At 43.3% G+C, this 18,866-nt stretch overlaps 2 protein-coding genes across 3 annotated transcripts in view; both read left to right on the top strand.

Annotated features, from left to right (window-relative positions):
• Window positions 1-11,141, top strand: part of EEF1AKMT2 (EEF1A lysine methyltransferase 2) — a 47,719-nt gene extending 36,578 nt beyond the window's left edge. Inside the window, exon 7 of the mRNA XM_025395982.1 lies at window positions 10,815-11,141. The gene's annotated coding sequence lies outside the window, so the exon portion shown is untranslated. The remainder of the gene's footprint in view (window positions 1-10,814) is intronic.
• A 4,621-nt stretch (window positions 11,142-15,762) lies between these two features.
• The window catches only part of FAM53B (family with sequence similarity 53 member B), a 125,003-nt gene continuing 121,899 nt past the window's right edge, over window positions 15,763-18,866 (top strand). Inside the window, exon 1 of one of the 2 annotated variants that reach the window (XM_025395974.1) lies at window positions 15,763-16,111. The gene's annotated coding sequence lies outside the window, so the exon portion shown is untranslated. Of the gene's footprint in view, window positions 16,112-17,170; window positions 17,702-18,866 lie in introns of those variants that run through there. The other variant, XM_025395975.1, reaches the window with a different exon arrangement.

The following is an 18,866-nucleotide window of genomic DNA, read 5'->3' as shown; positions in this document are numbered from 1 at the left end:
ATTCTTCTGTGAAAGAGTAGTGTAAGTTATATAAGCCTTCAGCGATACATGCACAAAGATATTCTAGTTAGGAGTTAATTTAGCAAGAGAAACAGTTTAGTAATGTTTTTGAAAAGATAAGGCATATTCATACTTAATACCATTTTGTATTTATGGTAACATTTTAATATTGTTACCATTTTTGCATAATACATAATTTTTTTTATAATACACATTTTTGCATAATTTTTTGAAGATTTTCAGCTTTGTGTGCCGGTTGGGTTACATAACTAACAGACTTTTTGTTTATTTGGCAAATGTTACTCCTGTATTGAGTAAATCTAACATTATGTCCCTTTTCTTTTTGGGGAGGGGTAGACGGGGGAGTGAGTTTTTCATTTAGATAAACATTGATCAACCATTAAGACAAGATAGTTGTGGACTTTCCTTTTTTTTTTTTTTGAGACGGATTCCAGCTCTGTCGCCCAGGCTGGAGTGCAGTGGCTGGATCTCAGCTCACTGCAAGCTCCGCCTCCTGGGTTTACGCCATTCTCCTGCCTCAGCCTCCTGAGTAGCTGGGACTACAGGCGCCTGCCACCTCGCCTGGCTAATTTTTTGTATTTTTTTTAGTAGAGACGGGGTTTCACCGTGTTAGCCAGGATGGTCTCGATCTCCTGACCTCGTGATCCGCCCGTCTCGGCCTCCCAAAGTGCTAGGATTACAGGCTTGAGCCACCGCGCCCGGCTATATGTGGACTTTCAACAAAAATAATATTTTTGAAAAGCTTTTATTTTCAACATGTAAAAACTGAGAAATGACTTCAGAATTATGCAATTTAAATTTTTTACAAAATTGTGTTGATTTTACAAGACAGGAGATTTTTTTTTTTTTTTGAGACGGAGTGTCGCTCTGTCGCCCAGGCCGGAGTGCAGTGGCCGGATCTCAGCTCACTGCAAGCTCCGCCTCCCGGGTTTACGCCATTCTCCTGCCTCAGCCTCCCGAGTAGCTGGGACTACAGGCGCCCGCCACCTCGCCCGGCTAGTTTTTTTTTGTATTTTTTAGTAGAGATGGGGTTTCACCGTAAGACAGGAGATCTTAAACTGTAGATAGTTTTATAGTTTTTGAGATCTGGTCTTTGTTTTTTTTTCACATTAATATTCTTTGATTTCAAATATAACATAGATAAGTACTCTTTTAGAATTTTGAGTTAAGTATATGGTATTTTAATGCACTAATCCTACAAACTAGGCTTTCTGTGTGACTAGACTGAGATGTTGAGTCTGATTCACAAAAAGCTTGGAATGGTTCTTTGTTGAAAAGCTTTTCGAGTCACTATTTGGAGCATGTTTGTGCCATTTGCAAAGGTGAAGTTTTTTATTTATTTATTTTTTTAACCATAGAGCTTTTTGATAAGGTTAAGAAAAGGAAGTTGTCATCTCTTCTTATTACTCTAATCCTGCTGGAAGCTAGCTTCTTGGGGACTAAAACCAGAACAAATGGAAGGTCCAAAAATGCTAATAAGAAATTAGTATTTTCACATAATACCAAACTGTTAAAAACAAGGCCAGCAAATGTCCTCAGGTTCCTGAAACAAACCATAAATACATTATTTAACTTAGTATTGTTAAATTGTATAAATATGTGGGTAACTGTGACAAATTATGCAGTTATAAAAAGGAGCAGTAAGTTACGTAGTGAATGCTATTTTCTGTGGATAAGAATTTGGAATTGTAATTTCATTTAATCGAAAGACGCTTATTTTGAAGAAACTTGTTTGAAATGCAAACGCAATTTCTCGGTGCAGCCTGCATGGAATTGCTGCTTTTCACTATGATGTTACTGCTGCATAACAGGCCACTTCTGTGTATAGGAAGTGCGTGTGCAAGTCCAAAGGGAATTGAGGCCTGAATGGGTGGGTTACACCAATTAACAAATACAAAGTTTTCAGTACATTTTGTTTTAAGCCAGGTGCACAAGTTAGAGTTGCTTTTTGGGACTGGCATTTATGTATGTGAGAATCAAACCTGATATCACTCTTGGCAGCCTGACTAAAGCCATTTAAAAATAAGTACAAACTGTCCTTGAATGATTTTTTTCCCATTGTAGTAGCACTGAGTTTTCCTTTTTTCTTCATCTGTGGTATGCATGCAATCTTCTGGGTTTTCTTTTTTTGAAGAAATAAGGGAGCTAAGTATATACAAAAGACTTTTAGTCTTTTTATGAATCATGTGCTTCAGTGGACTTACTTATTTTAAAATTTCTATGATACTATAATACGGTACTGTATGTTGACCTCAATTCACATTTATCCAGAGTATAATAGAAACCTCAATTTTTAAGGAACCTACATTATTAGTTAAGTTTCATATGGCCTTGAAATAATTTTCTTCAAATTGGTATACAAAGAAATAGCGTTTTTCTGCCTGTGTTAATGACTTTCGTTTATGTTCTTTTAAATAATTTTATTTTATGAATTGTGTGTGTGTTTGTGTGTGTGTGTGTGTGTGTGTCTCTCTCTGTCTAGTGGCCTACAATGAAAATCTGTACAGATGTGAACAGTTCGTCTCCAGGGGAGAGTCCTGGGGTTTGAGTTCCTGTTTTGGGCTCTGTAAGCTAACGTGTATGTGCTCCTGGACAGCCCTCTGCTTTGATAGTATGAGACCAAGTGTCTTGTGTTCCACAGTAGTAACCTCTTTAGCTAATGGCGTGTGGGCGTGTGTGTGTGTGTGTGTGTGTGTGCGTGTGTGTGTGTGTGGGAGGGGGTGTTGATGGGCTCTGAAAGAAGTCTTGTCTCATACACTTCACTGAATGAAGGCTGCCCATGACCTAGAGCTTGATTGTGGGAGGTGAGGAGCATATATGGCTGAAAGACAATTGCATAGTGGGGAAAAAAATTAGGAAATCCTTATATTTCTCTTGGTTAGGCAGGAAACAGAGATGTCCATAGAAGAAGGGGGAGCTCATCAGCATGTTTTATTAACAGTTAATGGAAGAAAATTAATGCTAATTTATTCTTCATATACACCATGCAATTTGTTAGAAAGGTAAAAGAATAGTTTGAAATTCTTTGGTCAATTGATGGATTCCTATGTTCAGGGCATAGAAATGAAACTCAACATCAAGCAGACAAATACCCAAGCCCACAGGCTACATAAATGCTGAATAAAACCAGCTCTACAATGGAACTGTGAAAAGCAACGGGTAAGAAGCCTAATGAATGATTGAATATGACCTTAGCAAAATCCCTGGAGTGTTGTTGAAAGATCATTCATTTCCAGCTTAGATGTCAAGATGGGCTCTAGTAACCAGGAAAAAAAGAGAGCTTGAGTCAGTACTTACTGAGTTTTAAAAATCTTTTGCAACACAGTGTATTAGACTGAGCATTAAAAGGGCTTCTCTAGATGAATTTTGAGCTGTCACTATAGTTTAGGCCTAGGGAAATAAACTTAAAAAGATAGGAATAATTCCTAAGACATGAATGTATCAATATCCTATCCTGCTTTTCTGGAGTAGGACTTCAAAAACTGAGATGTATAGGCTGGCAGAATGTACTTTTGTCATGCTGATACCATTGTAAAAAAGACTTAAACTAGGAGATCAATTGAGCCCTAAAGTATTTGCAAATTACTTGCCTAGCTTGTTAGAAGAAGAAATAAAAAGCCAAAATCTACATTTTTGTTTTCAAAAGAAATGATTTGTTTCCTGAAGAGATGAGAAATGATAAATTCTTCCATGTTATATTTTTACGTACGTATTTTTATTACTGTACCGTATCAGCAAATGATAAGTATTTGAGTGATCTTTATTGTTCATAGTATCTGGAAGCATCTTAAGAAAAGCAAATCTAATACATCTGTTTTCCCAAATATGTAAAAATTTACACATGATCCAGCAATTAGCATATCGTGTATATTATCCGAGTAGCTTAGGAAAAAATATGAAAATACTCTGGTTGAATAAGGGGACTGTGAACTGTATTTCTCATTTTTCATTAATATATTACAGATCAGGCAGCTTATCATCAATGATGATAGCAGAATTGAAATGGTGTTGGGATGGCTGTAGTTCCCCAGCTTTTAAGCCTGCCTTACTGCTGCAAAGAGGAGAGAACCGTTGGGAGGAAGAGGCTAAATGTAGAAGAGTGTGGGTGCTGTCAGTTCACATTTTCCTCCTAACCCTTCTCTAATAGGAAAATGTCAGGCCTTTGTTCCCATCTAATTTTAGTACATCCTGGCTAAAAAAATGTTGGGATGAAAAAATGTTAGGATGATTTCCAACCATGGAACTTTGAGGGGTGGGGTAGGGGAAGGAAGAGTGGAGGAAAGAGCGGTTTATACTCCATATCCGTCTGCCTCTCTGCAACAGCAGCTAGCCCCTACTCTGTTGATTTTGGTAATGAAATAAATTTAGATGCATTGAAGCACTGATAATTAGGTTTTCCTTCTATGTTCTCAGTAAGAAGCCTAGTTGGTTTCTGAATGGGGACAGTCATAATACGGTATTTAATAAAACATACCTGGTGAAATTAAAGAGCTGTAGGCAAGCTTTGGAAGAAAGACCTGAAATTGTGAGTGAAAACTACATGTGGTGCTGTGTATAAATAGAACCTTTGAGATGCATTTGTGTTTCAGGGAAGCTGCTTTTATACTGTTATTTTGAATGAGAGTAATGTTTTGATTTTTGAGAAGCGGTCATAAGCAAGGCATACAAGAATGAGCTGTTTATCCCCTTTGTAAACTCTGACAGGCCTAGAGGGAAAGCCCAGATTCAGTGAGAGAGCCAGTTGAATCAAGCAATTGATAATATAGTTTGTTCAAGAGATAGGACAGAATTCTTTGCTTTGTAGTTGGAAGTATCAATTGTTGTAGTTGTTATTTAATTTAAAAGTAATTAACTGGGCCGGGCATGGTGGCTCACGCCTGTCATCCCAGCACTTTGGGAGGCCGAGGCGGGCGGATCATGAGGTCAGGAGATCGAGACCATCCTGGCAAACACGGTGAAACCCCGTCTCTACTGAAAATACAAAAAAAAAAAAAAAATTAGCTGGGCGTGGTGGCGGGCGCCTGTAGTCCCAGCTTCTCGGGAGGCTGAGGCAGTAGGATGGTGTGAACCCAGGAGGCGGCAGAGCTTGCAGTGAGCAGAGATCGTGCCACTGCACTCCAGCCTGGGCGACAGAGCAGACTCCGTCTCAAAAAAAAAAAAAAAAAAAAAAGTAATTAACTGGATTAAACTAAAAGCAATTCTGAATACTGGAGCTCCCTAAGAAATAAGCTGTCTTCCCCCAGTATTCAGTTAGTGAGCCTAGGTTTCCTATTGGAATTTGTATGACGAAGACATTATGTAGCAGAAGTAAGATCATTTCATTATTTGCAATGAATTAAGGAGATTATTTTCTGAACTTGAAATTCAGTTGAATTTATTTTGGTTCCTTTCATTTTATAACAGCAGGTAATTTGTTAAAATCTATTAAGCAATAGAATAGATGTCAAACAAATGATTTTAAAAAATATTTAATTTTGGAGAAAAATGATTAGACCTAGCCAAGTCACTTTCCTTTTCTGGTCTTCAGTTTTTCTCTCCATAAAACAAGGGCATTTAGGTGGTATTTAACATTCTGTATCCTTTTTAGCTCACGTTGCCATAATAAAATACCGTAAACTTGGTGGCTTAAACAACAGAAATTTATTTCTAGAAAGGTAGTTCTGGACGCTGGAATTCCAAGATCATTGTGCTGGCAAGGTATATTTTATTTTAAGGCCTATTCTCTAGGCTTATAAGTGGCTGCCATCTATGTGTGTCTGCATGACTTCTTTATGTGCATTGGGGTTGGAGGAGAGGGAGCGCATAAGCTCTCTGGTGTCTCTTCTTATAAAGAGCACTAACTCCAGGCAGGCATGGTGGCTCACGTCTGTAATCCCAGCATTTTGGGAGACTGAGGAGGGCAGATTACCTGAGGTCAGTAGCTTGAAACCAGCCTGGCCAACGTGGTGAAACCCCGTCTCTACTAAAAATACAAAAATTAGTGGTGCACACCTGTAGTCCCAGCTACACCGGAGGCTGAGGCGGGAGAATTACTTAAACCTGGGAGGTGGAGGTTGCAGTGAGCCAAGATCACACCACTGCACTCCAGCCTGAGTGACAGAGCGAGACTCTATCTCAAAAAAAAAAAAAAACAACCAAAAACAAAATAAAGAGCACTAACCCCATCCTGAGCGCTTCACTCTCATGGCCTCATCTAACCCTAATTATTTCATAAAGGCCCTATTTCCAAATACCATTGCGTTGGGGGTAGAGGGTCAGGGCTTCAACATGTAGATTGTAGGGGGAAACCAACATTCAGTCCATAATACTCCTGAAATCAATTGAGGCTTAGAAAAAGCCCTATGAAATAGGCTTCTAGAATAGCTGTCCGTTGGTATGCACGAGGGATACTGGGACCACCTGCTTATAACCAAATCTATACATAGGTGAGTTTTCCATCCCAAGAATATTGTATTATCAATCTGAGTTTGGTTGAAAAAAGCCAAGTATAAGTGGACCACATAGTTCAAACTCATGTTGTTCAAGGGTCGACTGTATATGTGGGGAGATTAAATACTCCATTTGCTAACTGTCAGTTGTTAGGTAACTTGATGGTTCTTTTTAACCAAGGTATCTGTACTCATATGTACATATGTACGTAAAATATTCGAAGCAGTCAGATGAATATTCAGTCTAAAAAAATATTTGTCCATGTTTTCTTAAACTTTGTATTTGAGTATTGTCACTGATATCTTCTATTTGATAAGTTTGTATGCATTTGACCAGAGGTTTTTTTATTTTTTAATTTTTCTTTAAGATAGGGTCTCACTCTGTCACCCAGTCACCCAGTCACCCAGGCTGGAGTACAGTGGTGTGATTATGACTCACTGTAGCCTTGACCTCCCAGGGTTAAGTGATCCTCCTGCCTCAGCCTCCCTAGCAGCTGGGGCTACAGATGCATGCCACCATGTCGGGCTAGTTTTCCTATTTTTTGTAGAGATGGGGTCTCACTATGTTGCCTAGGCTAGCCTTGAACTCCTGAGCTCAAGTGATCCTCCTGCCTCAGCCTCTCAAAGTGCTGAGATTACTAACGTGAGCCACCGCACCTGGCCTAGAGATATCCAGGAAACTTAGGAATTTGCATCTTATTGTTTAGTCCAGTTCCATTTTTATATATAGAAAGATTGAGATCGAGACTGGGCCTTAGAAAAATTGTGATAATTTGAGGAATCTCCCCAATATGTTTCTTTTTTGACACAAGGCACAAACTACACACAGATGATCTAATTTGCCACTCTAAGACGAGTATAGAATATGGGTATAGTATATGGGTCTGCTCTTCTTATATATAGTGTGCTGTATATACTATAGTATATGTAGTATATGAGTATAGTATATGGGTCTGCCCTTCTTATATATAGTATGCTGTATATACTACAGTATATATAGTATATTGAGTATAGTATATGGGTCGGCCCTTATGCCCTGTGTCTCTCCAGGCTACTGTCAGTTTGTCTCTGTAACTGCTTACTTCCCCAGTGAAATTGAAGTATGTTAAAGGTGCTAGCAAAGTACCTTCTGTATAGTAGGCATTTAAGGTTGGTTTCTGTTCCATACATTTCTTTGAAACAGCTTGGAGAGAGAAGCAGTGCTTTAGACCCTGCATATTAGGAATGTGAATATTAAGTGAGAAATGTAAAGCAGCTTAGCGGGATTGCTGCCACACACCAAGGCCAAATCAGTGTTCTTTCCTCCAAGGACCCTTCTTCCCATGAAGCTGATATGTTTAATTGTTTGAGATTTTACCCCTCAGTGCCACAGTTTTAGTGTATTCAGTTCCATTGTAGGCATTTGTGTTCCAGGAGTGATTAAATGAGTGAAGAGAGGAGGAGTGCTAGATAAGTGAGAGGGAAAGTTTAGGTAGGCCTTTCAGAACTTCTTAGAAATAATACTGTATAGCTTCTTCTTCCTTAGTCTCTAGCGCTGGTGCTGAAGCACTTATTTATTTTTTTGACAGACCAAGTCTCACTGTATTGCTCAGCTGGAGTCAAACTCCTGGCCTCGAGCAGTCCTTCTGCCTCCACCTCTTAAGTAGCTGGGACTCCTCAGCAGTCCACTGTGCTGGACTTGAAGTACCTTTTTTTTTTTTTTTTTTTTTTTCAGTCATTTAAGAAATCAGGACCAGATATTATAATGCCAGATTTTCATGAAATGTCCTTTGTGACGTGTCAGCAGAGACTAAGAATACCCCTTGGATTTAGATCGTTATCTGTTTTAAGTGGTAATTTTTTTTTTTCTTTTTTTTGAGACAGTCTCACTGTGTCACCCAGGTTGGAGTGCAGTGGTGCAATCATGGCTCATTGTAACCTCAACCTCCTGGGCTCAAGTGATCCTCCAACCTCAGCCTCCATAGTAGGTTGGACTACAGGCATGTGCCACCATGCCCAGCTATTTTTTGTAATTTTTGTAGAGACAGGGTTTCGCCATGTTACCCAGGCTGGTCTCGAACTCCTGGCCTCAAGCAGTCCTCCCACCTTGGCCTCCCAAAGTTCTGGGATTATAGGTGTGAGCCACTGCATCCAGCCCCAGTAATAATTCACTAAGAAATGTAGGTATGATGGGGGAAAATGTTAATGTGGGTGCATTTGAATTGAAACCAAATGGACAAGGATATGATATACCTTCCTTCATTAGGTCTGAGTGCCAAAGCATTATTCCAAGTGACATCAGACAAAAGAACCAAGAGCAAGTCCCTGTAGGATCATGCATTAGGAAGCTGGTGGCATTGGATTTAATGAAAGTGTTGAATTGGATTTGGGTCTTGTATTGGCCATTTAGGAAGCAGTGGCCTGAGATTTTATAATTGATTGCTACTTTGCATCATCCAGATTTGATATCCTTAATCAGTGATTCAGGTTTATTTCCTTTGCTGTAAGCTAACAGTGCCATTCGCAGTGACATTTTCAAGTTTGATGTTGAGTAATACTTTAAATACTTTATCTGATTTGTCCTTAGTTTATACTAGAATTGACAGTGTAGTGTAGAAGGCATGGTGAATCAGTTATTTATGCTACTCTAGGAAACATTTGGTTTGGCCAGGTTCGGTGGCTCACACCTATGTAATCATAGCACTTTGGGAGGCCAAGGCGGGCAGATTACCTGAGCTCAGGAGTTCAAGACCAGCCTCGGCAACACGGTGAAACCCCTTCTCTACTAAAATACAAAAAATTAGCCAGGTGTGGTGGCGTGCACCTGTAGTCCCAGCTACTCAGGAGACCAAGGCAGGAGAATTGCTCTTGAAGCCGGGAGGCGGAGGTTGCAGTGAGCCAAGATCGTGCCACTGCACTCCAGCCTGGGCGACAGAGTGAGACTCCGTATCCAAAAAAAAGAGAAAACATTTGGTTTTTTGGGTTTGTTTATTTCTTTAGCCTTTTTATTGGTGGTTATATGACTATCTCAATGTCTAGATTGCGTAGTATGACTATAGACATGTTGGCCAGAGCCATATTGCTTTCTCTAGTTCATCCTAGAGGACATTAGTCTTTTAACCATTCTGAGAGAGTTCTACAGAGTTGAGGTCAATATGATATGATGTACCTCTTTACAACAGAACAGAATCAAAGCTCCAGTTATTTATGTTAGGTAGTTTAACAGTACAGTGGTTGACTAACCTGGTTTTGATCAAGGTGTGTTTTTTTGGTTTTTGTCCCTTGTAAAAGTTAAGAGAAGCTGTAAACTAGTAATTGAAATAGTAAGCCAACTTCTCATTCATGTCAATTCTTTTATATTGTAGGTACAGTTCAACCTATAGCTGCAGGTTACGCACATACAAAATCAGCAAGGCTAGTCTCTCTTAGAACAGTCATGGGTATGAATTCAAACAAAAGATCTTTGCTTTTGGTTAATATAATAGATTGACAAACTGCTGAGGAGAGTTAAGAAATTCACAGGCTACTATGTAGGCTAAATGTTCTTTTCATACTGCTCCCAGGAATGTTCTACCCTTTAGAACTCTAGAGGCTGATTTCTTTTCTTGACATTTTAAATCCAAAGGATTCAGCCTTTAGATTGGGTTTTTAAGCTCTGTGAAATCACCAACTGTATCTAGTTTTAGTTTCCTTTCTACCTAATGAAAATGAAATTTACTCAGTTTCATTTTTAGGGGGAAAGGCAGGAGAGCGGTAGCTTTGAGCATATCACTAGGGAGGAATTAAAAATCGATTTTTCTTGAGACAATGACTTATGGCAGATAGTTGACAAGAGAAAAATTAAGTTTTGAGCTTATATCTCAAATACTGAATGTGAATTCCTCTAAAGAATGTTTAAGAAAAAAAGTTGAAATGGTTTCATTTAAAGATGTTAACATAAACATTTAGCCTGGTCTACAGTTGAAATATTGTCTAGATTAAATGTAATTTATAATATAGCAATATGAAAATACTGTAATTTGTTTTTAGATATGTTTTTTGGTGGGGTAACTGAAGCAAACTAGGGAACTCACCATGTTATAATGATAATAATTAGAGTCTACTTCATGTAAGATCATAAACAGATGCTTTTGAACCTTAGTATTAGAATAATAAAATAGGTTTAATAAGTTTTACATATGCCATTTACTTTGAATGTAGTGAAAAGCCTTTCTTACACTTTTTTAAAGCTTTTTATTTACCATACATAAACTTTTAAATGTTTGTTATTCATGCTTGTGTTTTCTTGTAGCACATAATACCAGTAGCTACTATTAATTTTGAAAAAAAAAAAAAAAAAAAAAACGAAGTTGAAATAAGTTTTAACTGTTGCTTGGTTCTTTTTAGCTTACTTACCAGAACTCTTCCATCCAGTGAGTTGCAAGCGTGACATTTGCTGTGTTTTCAGCACCTGCCAACTTGGAAAGCAGGGTTTGTGCTCAGGACTTAGGCTCACAACCCATACTTTGTGGTGCACAATGCTGGCCCAGCTGGCATGCTTTCGTACCTCAATGGTGCTAGACAGTCAGTTACAAAGCTGTGTGGCTTCACATGCGCTGATCTCAATAGTCACTCCTCTCAAGCTGCTTTCAACTCTTACTTTGTATCAAAGGAGTGGGATTGGTATTATTAAACTCATTGCTGAGGTTATTTTTCAATGAAAATAAATTGTTTAGTTCTTGGATCAAAGAGTAATTTTGTCCTCAGGAACCAAATACCGCTTTAAAAAGGTGTGTGTATATATATCATGTGTGTATGTATGTATATACATACACGCATGATTCCAGCTAGAGCTATAATTCATTTCTTATTTTCATCAGTGGATAAAAAGAACAGACAGGAAAGAACAGAAGGATTAATGTATCATGTGATCCCTACATGCTAATGTAGGTAGGGTTATTAGTTGTAGCTGCACAAAGATGTGGGAAAATTTACAGAACTTTTTTTTCTGAGTAAGACATGAAAATTGCCCCCATGATAGGCTCAGATTTTTTATTTCCATCTATAATCAGAAACTTCTTATATTTTCCAAAGAAGTATATTTTGCTAACATATTTCTAGTCACCAATCTTTTTGAAAATACTTAAGGTGGACTTGGTGATGTCTGTCTTCTCATAATTTATTATAAGTAATTTTAAAAGGTTCTGCTTTAAAAAAGATCTTTTCAAATGTAGAAAGAACAGTGTGAAATGTGAATGACTGGCTTTTAATACAAGGGTTGTGACAAAGAGGCAGTGGCTTTTGGAAGCCAAATAAAGGGGTGAATACACGTGCATCTGCATACTGCTGTTGGGTCCAGTGTATAACTTTTGGCGTTTGCTTACTTCACTTGTTAGTCTGAAAAGGATAGTATGTTATTCTCTCAAACCAGTTGATAATTTTTTCGTGGTGAGCTCTTTTTACAACCATACATACAGATAGATTCGATGGGAAAAACTGAACATTTGCTGGTACTTGTTCCAGCCTCAAAGCTCAGCTCTTTGTTTGAATGTCACATTTATCTGGTTCTAAAGGCATAAAAATAAAACACCCACTAACTACCTAGGACACTCCTTAGTGCATATCAAAACCCAACCTTTACCCTCCTCTGCACAAATGTGCTTAGGTGAATACTTTTATTAGCTTGTTGATACAAGTTTTAGTAGGTTACACCCTTAATAAAACACACCCTTATTGTCTCCTGTTGCTTAAGAGCTTTAAACTTATAATAGGGGAGCTCTCTAATATAGAATGATACTCAGTTTCTATCTCCCAAGCAGTTTTGAGTGGAAATGTGTTTCATAGTTTACACACAAGTGTGCCTGTATTTGGTAGTCCTCCTTTGGGGGAACTAGGATTGCTGTGTTTTATCACTGGTTTTCATATATTTTGTTTGTTTGTTTTTCTTTTTTTTTTCCCCCTTTTTTCTTTTCTTTTCTTTTTTTTTTTTGAGATGGAGTCTTTTCCTGTCACCCAGGCTGGAGTGCAGTGGTGCGATCTTGGCTCACTGCAACCTCTGCCTCTCAGGTTCAAGCGATTCTCCTGCCTCAGCTTCCTGAGTAACTGGGATTACAGGTGCCTGCTACCATGTCTGGCTAATTTTTGTATTTTTTTTTTTTTTTTTTGAGACGGAGTCTCGCTCTGTCGCCCAGGCTGGAGTACAGTGGCCGGATCTCAGCTCACTGCAAGCTCCGCCTCCCGGGTTTATGCCATTCTCCTGCCTCAGCCTCCCGAGTAGCTGGGACTACAGGCGCCCGCCACCTCGCCCGGCTAGTTTTTTGTATTTTTTAGTAGAGACGGGGTTTCACCATGTTAGCCAGGATGGTCTCGATCTCCTGACCTCGTGATCCGCCCGTCTCGGCCTCCCAAAGTGCTGGGATTACAGGCTTGAGCCACTGCGCCCGGCCTAATTTTTGTATTTTTAATAGAGACAGGGTTTCACCATGTTGGCCAGGCTAGTCTCAAACTCCTCACCTCAAGTGATCCGCCCACCTTGGTCTCCCAAAGTGCTGGGATTACAGGCGTGAGCCACTGTGCGGGGCCATCATATATTGGTCTTGAAGTAAAAGACTGCAAGTAATCCCTGCATTTTATATTTCCCAGGGTGTTCTCTGGCTTAATCAGGTTAGCATTGGTTGATGATAACAGAAAAGTTACAAGTAATAGTTTTTAGATTATTTATGGATTTATTCCTAAACTGGCCTATGAATTTGCATTTAGGTGTCTGGTTGTGTTCAAAATCTGGTTTTGATTTGGTTTGACCATTTCAGATTCAACAAAGAGAGTTTAGCTCCATGTCCCTGCCCCATTGCAGCTTTTACATAGCTTTAAATCCAGAGTTCTACGTTTTTAGCTACTCTTCTGAATTGAGCAGAACTCTAATATAACAATTTTTTGGGTAGAATTTTTTCATAGTAAAGAACTATGGAGCTGAGCACTAAGAAGTGAGGGTGTTTTATAATATAGCTGTAGGATTATTACATCATGTGGGAAGAGCCTATAGTATGGAAGGTTAAGTGTGACACAGGTCTTTATGTATCTTTTTAGTCTTTGGAGATACAAATCTAGAAAATCAGAAGTAACTATTTATTGGTTAATAGCATAACTTCTTAAGCAAGTATATTAGTTCTAGACAGCCTCAAGAAAGCCTCAGAACCAGAAAAACAGGCTGCTTTCGGTTGGAAAGGAGGTGTTACAGCAGAGGAACTGGCCATGACCACCATCCTTGGAATGTGAAATGCAAATCATCCTGAAAGCAACAAGAATAATGGTTGTAATAATTGTTTCCACGCTTGGGACCCTGCATCTTGTTTTTTAAGTTGACCTGATGAACTAGTAATTGTAGGAATAAACTGAATGTTTGCCAGCAGGAGTCACTCTAGGCTTCCTAATAAAAAGTTAGTAAATTAAACTCTTGTCCTTAAAGCCCTCAAACGCTGAGGTGATTGTGTGATATCAGATAGCTTTAGGGAAACACTGACTCTTTTGGTTAAGCATAGCAGCATTCTTAAAATTATTCCTTGGGCCTTCTTTTGTTCACCATCGGTTCTTGGATCTTGTTCCTTTCGAGATTGGTCCTTAATGCATTTTTAAAAAGCAACGTATATGGGTAAGGGTATCAGTATCTTAGTATTCTGTATTCTGTATGTTTGTTCATTTTGGCTTTCTTAGGATGAATTGACTCTATCCCACATCATGTAACTTGAAATGAATAGACTCATATCCTTTCCAGTGATTGCTGTCCATTCTAATCATGCAGCAGAACTCAGTGGAGTGAGCTGTAGTGTGAAAGGAGATGTCAGTTCATGCTTTTCTGAAAAGAATGGGTCCAGTGTGATGATATTCTGAAATATTTCAGCAATAGCCATGAAATGTAATAGTTTCCCAAGCGCACAAAACTCAAGAAGTTAATTGTTCATTTATGTTTGATACTGGGATTGAAACATTGGATTAAAACCAATTAAATGTTCCTAGAAGCAACAGAAAAAGTTTCCCTATTTATGAATAGAACCATTCAAATGGCGCAGACACAATCCATGTAAAGTAATGAGGTGTTTTGTTTTTTTGGCAAAGGAGAACACAAAACAGGCATGGGGGTTTTAAAAAACCTTCTCTTTAAAAATTGCTTTTTGGATACAAGGTCAATAAAATAACATACACCGGTAGGAAGGAGTAATGGGAAATCTAGGGCTTCACTTCACAAGGAAAACAATCCCCCTCCCCCAGGTGAGCAGCACAATGAAAATACTCTGCTTATTCTATCAGGGTTACATTCCTGAACTTAAGTCAACATCCTAAGTTACAGAACTAAACATGCTCTGCCTCTGCTTAGCAACCACAAATCCTTCCTTCGCCAGTTGCATGTATTTTGGATGTGGCTTCTGAAGTACACATTCCTTCATTTTGATCAGCGCCCCGAGTTAGGAAACTTGCGTTTTATTTTCCCAAAGTGTGACAACACTTCAAGGTCCCCCCCGCGCCGCGACCCCATCCGCCCGCTGTCCTGCACGCCACTGAAGTGACCGTTTCTTTTAAACCTCGGCACCTAACAACCCGGAAGCTGCACGCCTGAAGCCTATGTGGCCCAGCGTTTTCATCCCGGCTCGTGCGGGGGGCGGGGAGAGAAGCCCGTAGGGCCCCTGGCGCGGGGCCCGGGCAGCCGCGGTGGCGCGGAGCAGGCCCGGGGCCACTTCCCGCGTCCCGGGGCCTCGCAGGCGCGAGCGCGGGGAGCGGCGCGCGGCGGAGCCCGCAGGGCGCCCTCTAGCCCCGCCCGCGGCGCGCCGCGAGCCCCCACTCCCCGCCCATCGGCGGCTGCGCGCACTGCACACTCGCCCGCCGCCGCCGCCGCACGCCGCCTGGCGGCTCGCGGCCGGCCGCGGGCCGACCGACAGGGCGCCCTGCGGGCTCCGCCGCGCGCCGCTCCCCGCGCTCGCGCCTGCGAGGCCCCGGGACGCGGGAAGTGGCCCCGGGCCTGCTCCGCGCCACCGCGGCTGCCCGGGCCCCGCGCCAGGGGCCCTACGGGCTTCTCTCCCCGCCCCCCGCACGAGCCGGGATGAAAACGCTGGGCCACATAGGCTTCAGGCGTGCAGCTTCCGGGTTGTTAGGTGCCGAGGTTTAAAAGAAACGGTCACTTCAGTGGCGTGCAGGACAGCGGGCGGATGGGGTCGCGGCGCGGGGGGGACCTTGAAGTGTTGTCACACTTTGGGAAAATAAAACGCAAGTTTCCTAACTCGGGGCGCTGATNCCCCGCCCGCGGCGCGCCGCGAGCCCCCACTCCCCGCCCATCGGCGGCTGCGCGCACTGCACACTCGCCCGCCGCCGCCGCCGCACGCCGCCTGCCTCCTGCACGCCGCCGCCGCGCCTACCGCCCGGGCCCGCGACGCAGCCCGCTGAGCGCCGGGCCGAGTTCACGCAGCCGCTGTCGGGCGGCTCCGCGGCGGCGGCGGGCGCGGGCGGCCTGGCCGGTGCCGGTTAAAGGGACGAGTTGCAAATACTTCAGGAAGTGACAAGTCGATTTCCTCCTCCCCGGGAGCCGCTCGTACAAAGCGCTCGGCGCCGGCAGGCGAGCGTGCGCGCGGCGGACGCGCGGCGGGCAGCCCGAACGACTTGGCGAGCGCTGGCGGTGACGGCGCGGGGTCCGCGCCCGGAGCGCCCCACCGCGCACAGTAAGCGACCCGGGGCCGGGCGGCGGCGGCGGTGGCCGGGGGGCTGGCCCCGAGCGAGGTCCGGGCCGTGTGCGTCCCGGCTGCCGGCTGGAGGGAGCCTGGCTCGCGTGTGCAATGGGCTTGCCTGTTTTTTTTTTTTTTTTCTTTTTTACTAGTGTTGCTGGTTGTCTTTTTTTCTGCCTTGTTTCGCGTTTGGATTGGGTCGGGCGGTTTCTCCGGGCGCTCGGTCTCGCCCCTGATGCAGGCGTGAGACTTGTCAGAGCACAGGCATGGGGACGAACAAGCCTGGCTACGGCGGAAAAGTCTGCGCTCCCCAGGCCAGGACGGGCGGGCGGGCGGGCGCGGGGACTGCTGCGTCCGGGGGTGTCGTCTCCGCGTCTCGACTTGAGCCTTGACTAGCCTCTGCGGAGGAGGCGGGGAGTCTCGGGAGCCGGGTGTCCCCATTCGCCCCTAAGTTCCCGCATCGTTTGCAGACAACTCTTTTGTTCGCGGAAGTTTGCACCCGTCACCCCCGGGATGCGGGCGCGAGGCGGCGGGCTCCGCTGCTGCTGGACTGTCCGGGGCGGTCAGGATGGTGGTGAAGGGGGCATTCTGTCCCGGGCGGGGGAAGCCCGCAGGGAGGCCACGGCTGGGGCTTGTGAGTGGGGGCGTCCGCGTCGGCGTGGCTTTTGCACATGGCGAGAAGGGCCGTCCGGCACAGGCACACTGGTCAAGTCACATTTTTGCCTGTCTTGGATTTTGCAAGCCCGTGGGAGGCAGGTTACGCGCTCAGGGTTTCTCTTGGTGGGGCAGAGACGAAAGAATCGAGGACACCCAGAATCCGGGGAGGGTTTGCGGTTTGTGTTGTCCCAAGTGTGTTCTCGCTCCCCCGCCCCCCACCGTGTCCCCCAGCCCCCAGCTTTCCACCCCCGTCTTCGGACTTGGGGAACAATGCTCGTGGTTCGGGCCGGGGCGCCGCAGCAGCGACGAACCGCACGGACAGGTTTGCCCGGGTCCCTCGCGTTCGGACGCCCCCTGAAGCCGAGCTCCTTCCATCTGACCGCCCAGGCTCATTAACACGTACTGTACTTAGGACGATGGTGAACAAAGAAAAGCTCTTTGCAGCGTTTGATGAATGGGATTCTGCCTCCTATAGGCCACACTCCGAGTCTTCCATACGGTACAATCTCTGGACTCGGTGGTGTTAGGAAAGTGGCCCCCGGAATGGCTTGCATTCCGGGTCTGGGATCCTGGGGTGGGCATTTGTGCCGCTGCGCTCGCCTTGCTGGAGCGGGTGCAGATGGAGCCAGGCTGACGGTGGTTCAACAGGAACAAATGTTTGTTGAATTGTTGGATGGTGGAGAAAAGAGACTGTTTCCTATTGACTGCTGCAGGAGTTGGAATGGCATTGTTTATTGGGCTGGGAAGCCAGGCAAGCGTCTTGTGCTGCTTACAACATATTAGCAGACTTCCAAATGACATGCTAGCATATGTGTTCCCAGCAGTCCCCACCGGCTGGCAGGGAGATTCCTCCTTGCTCCAGATCCTGGACTCGTTTAAAAGATGCCACCTGGTTTGAGGAATTGGGAAGGAATGTAGTTAGCCGACCAGGTGAAACTGACTGTTCCTTATTAGGCCAGATTTTGGTTTCATTTTAATTTAGCTATTTAAGAGTAACGTGTGTCAGTTACAGTTTTGATACTGAATTGCAGGTCTACAGGGTCCCCCACCCCACCTTTAGCTGTGGACTACATAAACAGCTACTTGTCCCAATTGATCGTCCCATTCAGTGGGAGAAGGTTTGGATCAGGATTGGTAGCCCTTGACTCTGTGTCTGCACTTGGCTGTCACCCATCATGCGACCCTGGGAGTGTGCCGATCCAGCTTCCAGGCGCTTTTTCAGGTTAGAAAGCTAAGGAGAGGTGTGGGGAAGGCCTGTATTTTTTTCTTCCAAACGTTCCTTCAGAGAACGAAGCTATTTTAATTCAAATGATGTTGCCCAACTACTTCCTATTTTCTTTTGGGAAGGTGAGATTCATGTGCAGTCATTTTGATATCAAAGACAAGTTTTTAAATAGAAACTAGCAACCTCATTGCTGCAGAAGTGGACTTGAATGTTACATTATTCTCAGGACAAAGTAGAGCATTCCACTGTCTTGGTTCATAATGTTTTCAATCAGTTTCCCCCTTCTCTTTTCAACTTGGGGTATGTTGCACATAGCATTTTGGAAGTTCATAAAGTTCTTTTGGAAAGAGCTTCATGATACCTTTTTGTCATTGTGGTGGTTACGCTTAATTGACATTTTATGGGAAGTCCTGGTCTTATTTCCTGGGCCCTTTCCGTCTCCATGTCTTAGTCTTTCTCTTTCCCCTTGTTGATTCCCTTACTGCCCCACTAGCTTCCCCATCCTCCCTATAGAAGCCTAGCGGGCTTGGGTTCCTTTAAGCGGGTCCAGTGAGCAGGCGCCTGACCCTTGATTGAAGCTCAGGAAGGGCCAGCCTGCTCTCCTCCCCTTCTGGAGGCCAGAGCGAGCCGTGTTTAAATATTAGGAGCTGGCAGCAGGGGACGCTGCGGAGCTCTTTTAAAAAGCACAGCCTTCTCACTCCTTGCCTTGGGCCCTGAAGACTGAGCTCTGGGCCCACCTTCGGATTGTTCAGTTGATGTTTTATTTGGGTGGCGTGACTTTCTGCAGTTAAATTGCGCATTGTATGGAAAACTTTCTGTTCTTACCCTTAAATAAAAAGACTAAAATAAGCAAATACTCAGATCGGCACA

The sequence above is a fragment of the Theropithecus gelada genome, chromosome 9 (genome assembly GCF_003255815.1).
Source record: "Theropithecus gelada isolate Dixy chromosome 9, Tgel_1.0, whole genome shotgun sequence".
NCBI classification, from domain to species: Eukaryota; Metazoa; Chordata; class Mammalia; order Primates; family Cercopithecidae; genus Theropithecus; species Theropithecus gelada.
This window is presented reverse-complemented; position numbering and strand designations above follow the sequence as displayed.